The sequence below is a fragment of the Pectinophora gossypiella genome, chromosome 16 (assembly GCF_024362695.1).
Source record: "Pectinophora gossypiella chromosome 16, ilPecGoss1.1, whole genome shotgun sequence".
Classification (NCBI taxonomy): domain Eukaryota; kingdom Metazoa; phylum Arthropoda; class Insecta; order Lepidoptera; family Gelechiidae; genus Pectinophora; species Pectinophora gossypiella.
Genome location: NC_065419.1, coordinates 1,912,742 through 1,929,019, shown reverse-complemented (window position 1 = coordinate 1,929,019; position 16,278 = coordinate 1,912,742). Strand labels below are relative to the sequence as shown.

The window sequence follows — 16,278 nt, the reverse complement described above, 5'->3', positions numbered from 1 at the left end:
TTTCTTTTTAAGAAATGTTTTATGATTTAGTCTATTTTCAAAAAAAAATCTTTTTTTTTATATATTTTGTTATTTTTTCTTGACCATGACTTTCTGGGGGTGGAGGCCTGGAGTCTTAAAACACAAGGTATCCTAGTTTAGGCTCCAGCCTCTACAAATATTGTATTTTTGTATATATTTATGTATCCATGTGTTTTTTTTGTAGAGGAAATAAATATTTTACTTACTTTAATTTACTTACTTACTTCACACCTAGTATCACGAAATTTGGCAAGAAAGCCCTTACAGCACAAGACCCGCAAGGGCAATACAAAAAAACTTTTGCGACATACTTAGGTATTTGTAGTTGATAAATGAATCGCGATTTATGTCGATATCTATGTCGACCTTACAACGGCAAAGTCAAAGCTTCTCTTAGATTGTCTTTGGTAGGTAATTTACGACAGTTTGTATGGAACCCTAGAAAGATAAAGCCTTAAAAGAATATAGAAGAAATATTGAAAGCGCACTGGGCCTTAGCTAAGTTACAAAACTATTATGACAATCGATAGTGACAGTGACAAAAATGTATGGGGTTGACATGTCACCTTATATCAAGTGATAGAAATGTATGGCAAAAAAAATGCATGACATGAGGTGATATGTCAATCCCATACACTTTTAAAACTGTCACTTTAAAAAATATTATATATGGGATTGACATGTCTCCTTATGTCAATTCTCATACATTTTTATCACTGTGACTGTCGGCTGTGCCCAACTGGGCACCCTCAGGCCCGTTGAATAAAATTATGTACCGATTGAGGGCCCTCATTGCTCCCAATTTGTCCGACCAGGTAGTTAATGCCATCTGAGGCAAATCTACAATATAAATTACGTCAGAAAAAACTGTCGTTTCACATAATCGTTTGCAACTTCGCAACGGTCTTTGGTGTAGAGCTGATATAGCTATAGATAGCGAATACAATCGTTATAGTCTTGTGAAATAGGGAAAAAACTACACACAAATCAAAACACATCCACGACATGAATAGAAAACGCCCCTAGTGCTACTAGTTATTTCACCCCTCGCCGGGAATAGAAATGCGCTCATTACGTCCACTAGTATAATTAGAAAAGAAGACTTTCATACTACCCGCAAGAAGGAAAATAGGTTTCCAATCCAATGTTGGTATTACTCTGACGCGTGATTTGATTTAGTTTTTATCCGACTACAGCGAAGATAAAAGAGGATTAGTGTTTGACCGCACATGTATGTTATATTATATATGTATGTTATATCAGACAGCCTCCGTGGTCTAGTGGATAGAGCGTTAGGCTCACGATCTGGGGGTCCGGGTTCGATTCCCAATGGGGACATTGTCGAAATCACTTTGTGAGACTGTCCTTTGTTTGGTAAGGACTTTTCAGGCTTGAATCACCTGATTGTCCGAAAAAGTAAAATGATTCCGTGTTTCGGAGGGCACGTTAAGCCGTTGGTCCCGGCTATTAGCCGTAAAAACACCTCCACCAACCCGCATTGGAGCAGCGTGGTGGAGTATGCTCCATACCCCCTCCGGTTGATTGAGGGGAGGCCTGTGCCCAGCAGTGGGACGTATATAGGCTGTTTATGTATATGTATGTATGTTATACAGAATGTTAGTGACATCGTAACGAATACTGAGGGGGATGATTCTGACCATGATTCTGAGTTAATATCAAGTGGAATCCTTTCGAAAAATCCATGTCAATTTTTGTGTTTTATTTCAAGTATTTTCAGTTCTATATTTTGCGACGGAAAATTCCACTTGATATCAACTCAGAATCATGGTCTGAATCGTCCCTCAAAGTTTTCGTTACGACGTCACTAACACGTCTGTTCTCTCCTTACTTCTAAACCACTTATGAGAATCTAACAAATAAGGTGTCATTAGAAGCGAAGTATTAAGAAAATAAGTAGTTGAAATTAGAAGTAAGAAAAAAGTGCGAATCCTTCTTTTTAATTCATGTGGGTTTTCAGGTCAAAGATCAGCCTCATCACCCATGGTGTCGGAGTTAGGAGGAATTAATATATTGCATTCAAGTTTTGACAATCTTAATTATGTGAATGTCAACTAGAAAACTTTATTCGTTTAACAACCTACACACAAGCCGAGGAAAAGCTTTTCAATGTAACCAATTTATCAATTCTGCCAGTTAACTCGAGTGTGATTAGATTTTGTTTTGCCCCTGGCTCTTCTGAAATAGACTTATAATGTTCAATTCGTGACCAGTGATGCAAAGAGACGCTTAGAATGTTTACTTTTTACATCATAAAAAAAGAAACATAAAAATGTATGTTATTGAACACGCACACAACATAAAGCACAATATCAAACACACATAGAGGTACAAAAAAAATACATAATATATAACATAAATAAACAGCCTATATACGTTCCACTGCTGGGCACAGGCCTCCCCTCAATCAACCGGAAGTAGTATGGAGCATACTCCACCACGCTGCTCCACTGCGGGTTGGTGGAGGTGTTTTTACGGCTAATATCCGGGACCAACGGCTTAACGTGCCCGCCGAAGCACGGAATCATCTTACTTTTCCGGACAATCAGGTGATTCAAGCCTGAAAAGTCCTTACCAAACAAAGGACAGTCTCACAAAGTGATATCGACAATGTCCCCATCGGGAATCGAACCCGGACCTCCAGATCGTGAGCCTAACGCTCTAACCACTAGACCACGGAGGCTGTGAAAAATAAAAAAATAACATAAAAAATATGCAACAAAAAGTTACAAAGGCGAATTCGAACTTGTATAATTGGGCATAGTTGACTAAAAAAATAAATAAATTAAGAACAAAAATAACGTTTTAAAAAGTAAAAATACAGACAATGCTGTGCGTACGATATTAAAGAACCCTGATCTGAGTTTAGCTTTAGAGTCTTTGACAATAATACAAACATAAGGTTCAAATTGAACACATTCATCTTCTTGTCTCTCCGGGCATATCGTAAAATCTGACAGAGGGATTGTATCCTGGATGGTTGAGAAGGCCACATTGAATCCATTCGTCTAAAACGCGATGATGCAATTTGCCATTTACGCATATAAAAGTAGGTAAATGCGCATTGTCAAGAATTGTCAAATAGCAGATTTTTCTTAGGTGAATTGCTTTGATGTGGATTTTTTTTAACCCGTCGTCTGTTTTATTTAACGTGACGAATAAAAATTAGATTTTATATAGATGTAAGCCTTTTTTATGTTATTGTAATATCTGTATCTGTGGCGTCTTATTCTAATCTAATCTAGCCTACAAGATCCCTGCTGGGCAAAGGCCTCCCCTTCCTCTTTCCATTTTTCGCGGTCCTGTGCGTATTCCGGCCAGTCCCTCCGGCAAGCGTCCAAGTCGTCACGCCATCTCTTTCGAGGTCTGCCACGACGCCTGTATCCGTCATGAGGCACCCAATGCGTGACGATTCGTGCCCACCGCTCAGGGTGCATGCGACAAACATGTCCGGCCCAATTCCATTTGAGTTTTGCGGCTTCCCGTCCCACATCAGCGATTCCCGTTTTTGAACGCAGTGTTGTGTTTCGGACTCGATCAATTCGTTTGACACCTAACACACTACGCTCAATCGCTCTTTCGCAGACCTTGAGCCTGGACTTTTGACGTTCCGTCAATGACCAGGTCTGGGCACCGTAAGTTAGGATGGGCAGAATACACCATGTCGATGAGCTTTCGCTTTTATGAATTTAATTTTCTTTCTTTCTAAATGTTACGGGCAATGGGCATATTCCTATTCATCATAAGAGTCATCATAATATCCACTTCAATACTTTGCATCGACAGTTGCTGTAAGACGCATTTGATTGTTTTTTTTTTTTTACTAACAATCTATGGATTTGTAATTATCTGAAAATAAACATTTTTTTTTTATTGCTTGTGACTCTGCCTATCCCATTAGGGATTACGGGCGTGAGTTTACTTGTATGCATGTAGAATGTAAAAACTTTCCAAACTTCACAATAATCGAGACTTGATTTTGTTTTGTTTAAATGTAAACAACTTCGATTGTTATATTAAATATAAACAAATTAGGAATGATTGGTATTTTCAATCGAACTGCAGAGTTATTTTAAATTAAACATCCGTTTGGTTAAGATTTCCAGAAGGATGTAGATTATAATTAACATGCAAGTAAGTATACAATTCATCTGACGACCTATGTAGTATAATAGATACCTTGACACCCAAACCAGGGGTCTGAGCTAAGTTGCAAACGATTATGACAATCAGAAATCAGAATCATTTATTCAACGTAATTATCATGTATGAACTTGTTGAAGGTTAATGTAACATACATACATAAACTCACGCCCGTAATCCCTAATGGGGTGGGCAGAGCCACAAGTAATCAAAGACAACTTGCAGCCACTGTTGATACGAAGTCCAAAGATGGATATGATGAACTTTATGGTGGTAAGGGATCAGCCTATCGCCCATAACATTAGTCCATCATGTTAGAGGACACAATCCCTCTGTCGGTTAATGTAACATTTTTGAATTTACGTCATTTCGCAAGGTGTTATGGCTGAGGAGAAGAAATGACGAGGAACTGCAACAGCAACACATCTTTTAAAAACAATGAGGGTATACATTACAAGTTAATTAATAACTAGAGGAACACATTCAATACCAGACATTTTTATCATTTAGGTAGTCATTAATCTTATAATAAGCTTTTTTACATAAAGTAAGCCTCACATGAGCTTTAAATTAATTTTCTGACAAATTTAAAATATTATCTGGTATTTTATTGTAAAAAACGTATACATGACCCCAAAAAAGATGAATTTTATTAACTTAATCTAGAACTTTGAATAGCATTTTATTTTTATTTCTTGTAGTGTAAGTATGTCTTTCACAGTTTCTCGGAAGGAGAGATACATTTTTATGTATGTAAGTAAGTGAAAATGTATCTCTCCTTCCGAGAAACTGTGAAAGAAAATGCGAAAATGACGGATATAACCTAAAATAAAATTAGGCGGTGTCTGCAGGAATCGGGGCCAATGTTTAAATAAATAATATGTTGACATGCGACCGTCAGTATATTTATTTCTTTAAACACTTCCCTTAAAGAGTCCCGACACGTTTACACGTTATTTATAACTCATTGTAGGTTCAATATAAAAGACTCCATTTCTCAACGTTTCACCTTTTGTTCTTAAAGACAAAGTCTTGTTCGATTGACAAGGGATCAAGAGGAAGTTGGAAGAGAAAGTTCTTTTCAGGCAGTGATAAAGCAAATACGGCTTATGTAAAGATTCCTTTTTATTTTTTGTGCTGAGGGATTGTTTTAGGTCCGATAGATTGATAGACTCGTATCACTATTTTTGAGAATTTTTCGGTACTTAAGTATTTACTTGTTCTTGATATGTTTTCAAAAGTAGCAATCAAGCTACACCGACAAGAGCGTGGCTCTTAAAGTAGTGATGTGATGATTTGTTTTCTAGACTGGGAGTAAAAAAGGTATATTATGTATTGTAACATAACATAGATTTAGATTTATTTCACGATAATTATGTTAATTTTAAGGTAAAGCTTCTAGAACATTTATTATAATTAAAGCACATAATAACGGGTTCTTACCGCGTTTAAATGGGGATATGAGACTCCCGATATTTATTATGTGCTTTAATTATGATAATAACCGCGTAAACTTAAAACATTTATTATGTTAGGTATAAAATCATTTTTTTCAGAATCTTGATTGTCACAAAGTTTAACACTTAAACTTATGGACAGAGCTATGTACGCCGCTCCTGTGGTCTACATCAAACCCTTTCATAATTTTAAGATTACAGATAAGTAAATGCTTAATGTATACAATGTGGCAGTACTTTATATAAACAAATAAATAAATAAACCGAAAATAAAATATCACAGACACGTTCGAGACATAATAAAAAATATTCCTAAGCTAGGGCAGCAATATTTTGATGTAGCAAACAAAATATGCGCTTGTGTCGCCGCCGTATCGGAGGAAAATAGGTAAATTAAATTGCCTACAAATTCCTCGAGGTGGGTTCCCTTCCCCCAACATAGGTACTTACCTCGAAAGGGGGTTCGAGAGGGGGAGTCGGGGCGAGTCGCGAATAAGTGGCTTACAAAAGTTTTACATCTAGTGGTAAACACTCGGTGAAGTAATTGTGAAGTTGTCTAATTTTATTTCATAGAAACCCCACTTTGAATAAATTTAGAAAGTTCTCTAACGGTCTGGTTCATTGAATTAATGTTAAGAAAGGTACAAGTGTATTTTAACACGTTCACTGTGTAACTGAAAATTAGATATCAACCCCTCACGTGCAATGTTATTTTTTGATAAACACACTGTAGCAAGAAAAAAATGTGGCCCACATATGGGCCATGCACAGTAGTGACATTATTTTAAACATGGTAATGATGCTAATTCCTGTACTCACCATCTAATTTTATTTAAAGTTACTGCTGCCATTTTCTTATCCAGTGAAAGGGAAAGAGACGAAGGATTGATAACAGATAATGTTAAAATGAATGAGTGAATGAATGAATATTCCGGGCGAATAAAATAGGTTTTCCGATGATATGCAATCCGTTTGACGTATGCTGTCAACTTAATTATATCAGGTTATTGGTAAACATAACTTTTTTAAAATTTGTTCATAAAATTAACGTATGTTTAATAAATATGCCTGTCGATTACCCGTCGCTTTCGTTTACGACGGATAAGAAAAAGACAGGTATAATTTATAATAAAATTAGACGGTATGTACTGGAATCAGCACTATAGTGTTACTGAATACACAGACATTCGTTACAAATGTAAATATAGACGCTGGGATGTGTATATAGAGTCAGTTCACACTGAGACCTGACGCGACGCGACGGTACTCGAAGAAACCAATGATTTCGCGCTGCGCCGCGATCCGCCGCGATCCACCGCGATCCGCCGCGATCCGCCGCGATACGTCGCAAGGCCAATAATTTCGCGTAGCGCCACGAGACGTCGCAAGACGCATCGTAGACTCGCCGCGGGTGCAGTCTACCATTTGCAAGCGCATGTGGCAGGTGCGTACACCAAGATCCCAGTCTATCATTATTTTTTCACTCGAACACTCAACCGAACTGCACCAATTCTAAACGAAATCTGAAAGGAAATAATAGACAAGTCGCTACAGCGGCCTCAGGCTGCGCCTCGCGGCGTCGCGCGGCACCACGAGACGCAACACGACCTCTACAAGCCGCGCGTACTGGCGATGCACCTTCTTCTTCTATCGTGTGGGTTGTGAGGTGAATTACCAACCTCATCAACCCTGGTGTCAGGGTTACTATTGAGCCGCCATAGGCCCCTGACATGACTCATAATAACGACTACGTACTTACATCAGTAAGTAGTAACCGGGACCAACGGCTTAACGTGCCTTCCGAAGCACGGATCGTCTTACTTTCGGACAATCAGGTAATCAGCCTGTAATGTCCTAACCAAACTAGGGACCACAAAGTAATTTTTGTGATAATATGTCCCCACCGGGAATCGAACCCGGGACCTCCGGATCGTGAGCCCAACGCTCAACCACTGGACCACGGAGGTCGTTAACCGCTATGTCGCGATACGTCGCGCTACGATGCGAGGCATCTCAAGGCGCAGCGCTGCGCGGGGCAACGTAATCTGAATTATCAAAATGAAATGTGTATCGTTTTGTGTTGTAATTGAGTTCCTCTATTCAAATGTACGCGCATCGTCGCGTCGCGTCGCGTCTCGGTGTGAGCTGACGCTATAATCCATTGAGTAGACTTGTGTTCAACAGACAAACGCAACAGAAGCTTCTCATCTCTGTTCAGTGTTCAATGTTAGTTCACCTGAGTTTCCGGAATGCATTGTGAACACGAAACGTATTCAAACACAAACAGTTTATGTTCACGACGTAGATAAGCGAGAGCTGCGGTTGTTTTAAAAGGGTTAGACTGTTGTATGTCTCTCCGTTCGTTTATCTATACATCTATGCCAGTAATAGGTTTAGTAACACAACCTACTTCTTCTACTACTATTTAAGTACTTACTTACTTTATTGAGCCATGTTAGGTGCCTTTGGCGGCTCAATAATAACCCTGACACCAGGGTTGATGGAGTAATCCACCTCACAACCCACACGATAGAAGAAGAAAATTTACTGTTTTTATACTTCTGCGACTGAAAATTCCATTCAAGCTATGGCTATGGTTAAGGTAATCGGGTCGTCGCGATCGTATATTACGAAATCGTATTCCAACATTCCATATTGCGTATTAAAAATACATGTACGAACACCACAAAAGAAGGTTAGGAAAATGGAATAAAAACTCTTTGGACATGAAAAACATTTCACCTCCAAAAATGAACGGAAAATTATATTACTGACAGGGCCTGTTCGCGGTAGGAATGAAAATACAACAAAAATATTGGCGAAAAATGACAAGAAAAAAATCAGAAATTATTAGAATAGCAACATTGTTCAAGAAATGACGTCATGATTGTATTGGAAATTACGTTGAATTTAATTTAAAATACCAGACCGAACGGTGGTGGTGGTTAAACGGTGCTTTAAGAGCAGACGGTCTGGCTATGGTGCCATGGCGGGAGGGAAAATGCCTGCTCTGGGATGCCACATGCATCAGCACTTTCGCTACCTCGCATGTCAGCCTTCTTCTATCGTGTGGGTTGTGAGGTGCAGTAACAACCCCATCAACCCTGGTGTCTGGGTTACTATTGAGCCGCCAAAGGCCCCTGACATGGTTCATGTAACCACTTACACCAGTAAGTAGTAACTGGGACCAACGGCTCAACGTGCCTTCCGAAGCACGGATCATCTTACTTTCGGACAATCAGGCGATCAGCCTGTAATGTCCTAACCAAACTAGGGAGCACAAAGTATTTTTTTGTTATATGTCCCTACCGGGAATCGAACCCGGGATCTCCGGATCGTGAGCCTAACGCTCAACCACTGAACCACAGAGGTCGTTGTCGTATCTCAGCCTAACGGTGCGGACGGCTGGCGCTGAGTTTGTTGCGGATAGAAACCGGGACAAATGTTAGGCTCTAGAGGGCAACTATTATTTTGTGCCGCTTGCGTTTGAGACGACAGGGCGTTGTGGGTTGGAGGCTATAGCCTTCATAAGGGAACTGGGGCGTAGCTTAAGAGAGAGGGGGTCCGATATGCGTGCGGGCTCTTTCCTGGCGCAAAGGTTGTCCTTCGCCATACAACTTGGAAATGCGGCGAGTGTAATCGGGACCTTTGCACCTGGAACAACTCGGGGGTAACTGTTTTACAATTAGACGTGTAAGGTCTTGAATTACCTTTGTTTCCAAAGGCACTACTGCTGTCACTACCAGTCGAGTCATGGGAGATTTTTCTTTCCCGTGACACTATTTTCTTTGATATTTTCATTGCAAGTTCTCCGGAAAGTATTAAGCCCCAACCACCAGGGTGGGGCTTGGTCAAGTTGCAAACGATTAAAAAAAGCGACAATGACAGTGATAAATATGTGCGATTCATGGTATAAAAAGACCAGGTATACTCAATCCTCTGACAAGCCGCAAGGGGGAAGGGAGGGGGAGAGGTTATTATTTCATATTAAAATACCTTTGGTTGGATTCATTTAAAAAAAAATAGATAAGATTTTTATATACCAAAACAAACAATCGCCAGCTAAAAATAAGTGCAGACAACACTAAGAAGACAAGAATGGCTATTTCATCAGATATCAGCAGTGGTAGCGTGGCCGAGCGGTCTAAGGCGCTGGTTTAAGGCACCAGTCTCTTCGGAGGCGTGGGTTCGAATCCCACCGCTGCCAAGCTTTTTTGGTTTAAGTATTTTATTTTCAGTTATAGATTTTCTGTATCCAGTTTTGTTGAACATAAAAATAAATCCGAAGAGTACAAAAATAAAAACAGTACTTAAACTATGGACCGCCCGCGACTAAATCTGCGTATAATTTATCTTTGTAATTTTCTAGCTTTTTCCCGCGGCTTCGCTTGAGTTAAATTCGGGGCAACGTGGTTCCCCTTCCCTAATGTACGAAAATTTAGCTTCCTTAAAATCTGCGCAAAGTCCCATATCGTCGTTGCTAATTTAAAAGCTCTTATGTATCGCCCTCATCAAATTTATTTTTTGTCGGAATCGAACGGTAATTTGCTCCTAAAACATTCAGTACAAACTCTTATGTACGTAATCAATTATCTTTTAATATTTTTTGACAGTTAAACAAAAAAAGTAAAATTTACCCGATTGCACAAAACAGATTTTAAATTGGCAACGACGATATACAATTTCACCCCTTCTCGGTGGCAGATTTCCACAACAAAAAAGATGCAAGATTTTTGCACATGCACAAATAGTCCGCATACCAATTTTTAGCTTTCTACCTTGAAAATTACGCAACTCTCCGTACAAACTTACACCCCCCCATTTTAGTGAAAAAGGGAGTTAGAAAGAGACAAAGTATAGCTTATGTCACTCTCCATCCCTTTAACTATCTCCATTTAAAAAATCACGTCAATTCGTTGCTCCATTTTGCCGCGAAAGACGGACAAACAAACAGACAGACACTTTCCCATTTATAATATGAAAATGGATGATATTTATACATACATACATACATAAACTCACGCCCGTAATCCCAAATGGGGTGGGCAGAGCCACAAGTAATCAAAGACAACTTGCAGCCACTGTTGATACGAAGTCCTAAGATGGATATGATGAACCTTATGGTGATAAGGGATCAGCCTATCGCCCATAACATTAGTCCATCATGTTAGAGGACGCAATCCCTCTGTCGGTTTTTACGACATGCCCGGGAAGACAAGCAGCTGAACGTGTTCTATGTTTTTTATTTGCTCCCAGAACAGCATAGAAGCATATTTATACATCGTTTGTTATTGTTATGTATAAGCTATATCACTGTGAAGTTTCATCAAAATTAGTCAAGTACTTTTGCGTGGAGGAGTCAAAGAAATATGCACACTATCCATAGCTACCATCCCCCCGGTCAACAGACAAAGGCGGCTTAATAACGCCTATTTATTCAGCTAAATATGGGCAGGGCTTTCCACTTAACAATTAATTAAACTATAATGCGTCGTGCATCGCAACATTATGGTAATTGCGCAATTTCCGGCTCTAACTAGGACGAGGAATAGGCGTAGTTATATAATAGTCGTGACCGTTTTGACCCCGACAGCGACCCCGCCAGCGTGGTCGACGATTTCCCCTATTCAATATACCCCACGAGAGAAGAGGTGCCGGCCAAGTAGTTAATGCCACCTGCGGCAAATCTACAATAAGTCACGTAAAAAAAAATCGTGTACCCATATGGATTACCAACCTCATCAACCCTGGTGTCAGGGTTACTATTGAGCCGCCAAAGGCCCCTGACATGACTCATGTTACGACTACTTACTTACATCAGTAAGTAGTAACCGGGTCCAACGGCTTAACGTGGCTTCCGAAGCACGGATCTTCTTACTTTCGGACAGTCAGGTGATCAGCCTGTAATGTCCTAACCAAACTAGGGATCACAAAGTATTTTTGTGATATGTCCCCACCGGGATTAGAAATCTCAACCACTGGACCACGGAGGCCGATTAGTTCATTCAAATAATATAGGTTAGTGACATCGTAACGAAAATTTGAATAAATTAATTGAAAACCACATCAATTAAATTAGAACAGAATAAATGTTTATTTTTCATGAAGACAAACATTAGAATATAAACCTCACAAAACTAAAAGCTCGGTTTACTGTGTATATTATGTTAGGTACTGCCCTACCATAATATACACAGTAAAACCGAGCTACCGAGCTGCTATTATGAACATAGAACATAGTATGAACTGTCATGTTAGGTATATTTTTTTAATTGAATGAAATAAAATAACTTACTTAATAAAATAAATTAAATACTAGTTACTGGAAGTGAAACGTGGACTATGACACAGAGAGACATAGAAAGGTTGGAAGCGTTTGAGATGTCGTGTTGGCGAAGGATGGAGAGTATAAACTGGACTGAAATGGTGTCAAATGAAAAAGTGCTGGAAAGAGTTGAAGAAAGGAGAACCATATTGAAGACTATAGAGAACCGGAGAGGAAATTTGATTTCCGGATGTCCTGGGTTCGAATCCCGGTGGGGACATATCACAAAAATCACTTTAGTGATCCCTAGTTTCGTCAGGGCATTACAGGCTGATCACCTGATTGTCCGAAAGTAAGACGATCCGTGCTTCGGAAGGCGCGTTAAGCCGTTGATCCCGGTTACTACTTGTGTAAGTTAGTAGTCGTTACATGAGCCTTTCAGGGGCCTTCGGCGGCTCAATAGTAACCCTGACACCAGGGTTGATGGAGTTGGTAATCCACCTGACAACCCACACGATAGAAAAAGCGGTCAAACATATTATTATAACCCTTCTTCTTTCGTCCCCGCAGTCGATTAAAAAGATATAGTCTTTATAAAAGTTGGACAGTCAGACAGTGTCCTTTTAATAAAAGGGCTCCCTCCACTTTCATAAGGAACTATAAAATCGACATTGTACAGTAAATAATACCTATTGAAATCCACAATACAATAGTTACTACGCCTTAGACACTCGCTCGATCCTCTATTCACTCCGTATATAACTTACGGCCCTCTGAGAGGATTATATTTGATGAAAATCGGTAGATTTTCCAGCCGGTTTGCCTGAAGCCAACCTAATGGCTTATAAATGGCTGGAAGGGGAAAAGTGGAAGAAAGAAAAGGGGGAATAAGTGGCTGTAACTTATAAGGGAATCGGGGATAAGTTAGCACTTAGTGGGGATTCTTATGACGCTCTTTCCCGATAGTGGAATTAACAGCGTTTAGTATGAAAGATCGCTTTTTTTTTTTCGGTTGGCGAGGCGTATACATTATAATACATTGAAGCAATTCATCTAAGAAAACAATATTGCTATTTGACATTTGTTTGCATTGCGCACTTACTTTTACATGCGCAAATTATGTCAAATTGCAATATTTATTTTTTAGATGAATTGCTTCGATGTGGCCTCTTTAACCCCCTTGCACTCCTCTGTCTAATTTGTTATGTAATAATGCGAAAAAAGTTGATATTTTATTATAGATCATTGTCATTATTATTATGTATTCATTCAAGTTGTATTTGTGGGAGACACGGCTTCCGTGCCTCACTTAGCAGGGTCCACAGAATACCAGGGTCGTGGCTCGCGCCGCGGCTTATGCTGAGTGAGGCCCTTTTATAAAGGACACCACCACCATCGTTGACCAGTCCATACACTCAATTATTTGTATTTCTCGTGTATGTTGTTTTTATTATGTGTTTTGTTTCATTGTAAGTTGTATGTTACTCCGTGTTTTAAATTATATATTTGTTTTGTATTTGTAACTGTGGTGTCCCTTTATAATAAACGTTTCTTTCTTTCTTTCTTTCTTTCATTATGTTGTTGATTGTATCTTATGGTTGTCTGGAAGAAATCGCTTCAAGCGATAAGGCCGCCATTTGCCATGTACCTGGTTAAGAGTCTTTTGTAAATATTTCCTACTATTTTGTTGCAATAAAGTGAGACAAAAGGCACAACTTATTATTAACAGCAATTTCTTCCAGGAGGCCCGAAGATTAACGAAGAGAGGGCAGATGGCGTGTACAAGCATACATAATTAATACTTACATTAAATGTAAAACATAAACCTTGAGTAATTACCTACAATGATCATCTCCCTAGCATTATCCCGTTTTTTACAGAGTTCGCTTACCTAACCTGAAAATTTGACAGGTCCGGTTTTTTACAGAAGTGACTGCCGGTCTGGGGGGTGAGGTAAACCTAGCTCAGACACTGGTGGGGAGCGGAGAGCTGCCATTCTATACGTAACATTATTCCTAATTCTATGCCTTACGAGTACTTGGCGTAGTCTGGAGGTTATTCTTGTTTGGAGTTAAAAGTTATATTGAATTTTGGATTAATATAATCCGATTCCCATTCCCGGATCAAAGGTTCTTGGTAAATTACCTGGAACAAACAAAGGAACATTAATTATTGATTGTTTTTGATATTTTGTAGGTTATCCGGCTTACATGAGACTTAAACATAGGTGAGGAGTGCGTTATACAGGGTGCTAGTGACATTGTAACGAATACGGAATCACCCCTTCTTCCGGCCAAGTAGTTAATGCCATCTGCGGCAAATCTACAACAAGTCACGTCAAAAAAAAAAGGAATCATCCCCCTCAGTATTCGTTACGATGTCAATTACACCCTGTATAAGTACGTACGGTCACGAGTACGAATATGTTGACACTTTGAAACCATGTCACATTAACTTTTTTGACAAATTAAACCGTAAGTCTTATTAAATGTCAAACATGATAGTGCGACAGGGTTCTAAAGTGGGTACATGATATTGGTCATGACTCTACAGGTAGCCATACAAGTAGGTATGGGTGTTAGTGACACCGTAACGAATACTGAGAGGGTTGATTCAGACCATGATTCTGAGTAGACAAGTATAATTTCAAGTGATGGCGCCAAGATTAGTACGAATACTTTCAAGATAATATATCGTCACCTATTTAAAAAAAAAATGTAGCATTAAAAAACTTTTATAAATAAATCATCATCGTCTACCTAGCGTTCTCCCGTTTTTCACAGGGTCCGCTTACCTAACCTGAATATTTGAGAGGTCCGGTTTTTCACAAAAGCGACTGCCTGTCTGACTTTCCAACATGCGAAGGGAAAACCAGCCCAATACAGGTTAGGTCACATACCTCCGAAAATGGATTTACCGGGAATGTGGGTTTCCTCACGTTTTCCTTCACTGTTGAGCACGTGACAATACGTGAGTGGTTTAGGCCTGTGCTGGATTGGAACTTCCGACCTCAAAGTGAGAGGTAAGCGTTCTACCAACTGGGCTACTGCGGCTTTCTTTCACTCATTCTACAAATTTGTGAAATAAGATATTCTGGGCAGAGGGCAGAAAAAGGACCCAAAAATATAGTAAAAGGTTTATTGGCATTTTATTCAAGAGACCCGAAAGAAAGAAAATAAATTCACTGTCCTACTAGAATACGGAACATCCACATTGCATTTTACGGGACATTGATGTCTTTACGGGAAAATGGCCGGGAAATTTCATAAAAAATTACACGCCACCCTTAATATAAAGGTCCTTTTGCAATGAAGGCGATTAAGCGATTAGAATTTATTTTATTTTATTTGTTTGGAACAATAGAATTAAGTATATTATCTACTTCATTATTTTGTTCCAAACAAATAATATATTTGTTTGTATTAATAATATTATTATGGTTGTATAAAAATTAAATATATGTTTTCCTTCATGAGAAACTAACATTAGCTTGTGACTTTATCTAATAATATATTTTTTAACATCCTTATCATTTTAAATAACGACTTCTTAGCGTAAAATAAAACGAAAATTTTGTGCACTTTCTAGGACTTAGCGGCTCAGAAGTCTTAGCCAAGTTTGAGTGCGGAAAACTTCAGTCCAATCGAATATAATACCTACATGGAATTTGACATGTGACCGCATACATTTTAGTCGTAATCGTAACCGTGGCTAAGGCTCGTATGAGTTTCAAATAAATTAGTTAGCATCGCTTGATTATTAATTTTGTAATCCATTTATACACGTACGTAATAACATGAAGCAACCTATCATAACTACCCAATTATTTTAACTTGAAGTGTAACCTAAGTGTGTACACTTAGGCACACTTAGGGTACACTTCAAACACTTTTTTCCCTCATCAAATGCACCGATCTAGAGAATTTCTCTTGTTTTGTTTAAAAATTTACATTAATAGCTCAATAATATAAATTTCAATATTACAGCTACCCGGTTATCGCTCCTAGTAGACCACGTACCTTAAGAGGCGACTTTAGTAAATGGGTTGTGTATTTGTGCCTGACGTATAAAAAGTACGCTGTAATATTGTTGCTTTTTCTGTGCTCCTAATGTTTCAGTTATAGGGTAATAAATGTTTTGAATCAGTGCAGAAAATGGTCTTCGAACGGGTGAAATTCTTCTTCTTTTTCTATCGTGTGGTTTGTGAGGTGGAGTACCAACCTCATCTACCCTGGTGTCAGGGTTACGTTTGAGCCGCCAAAGGTCCCTGGCATGGCTCATGTAACGACTACTTACTTAAGTACATCAGTATGTAGTAACCGGGACCAACGGCTTAACGTGCCTTCCGAAGCACGGATCATCTTACTTTCGGAC

General features: G+C 39.1%; 2 protein-coding genes and 1 non-coding gene across 7 annotated transcripts in view; 2 read left to right on the top strand and 1 right to left on the bottom strand.

Annotated features, from left to right (window-relative positions):
• LOC126373971 (uncharacterized) overlaps positions 1 to 16,278 on the top strand; it is a 438,722-nt gene that overhangs the window by 335,957 nt on the left and 86,487 nt on the right. The gene's annotated exons all lie outside the window — the stretch shown is intronic.
• The window catches only part of LOC126373966 (potassium voltage-gated channel protein Shaw-like), a 263,971-nt gene that overhangs the window by 218,241 nt on the left and 29,452 nt on the right, over positions 1 to 16,278 (bottom strand). The window lies entirely within an intron of this gene.
• Positions 9,765 to 9,846, top strand: Trnal-aag (transfer RNA leucine (anticodon AAG)). Its single transcript has one exon. It is a non-coding gene; the product is annotated as a tRNA-Leu (tRNA).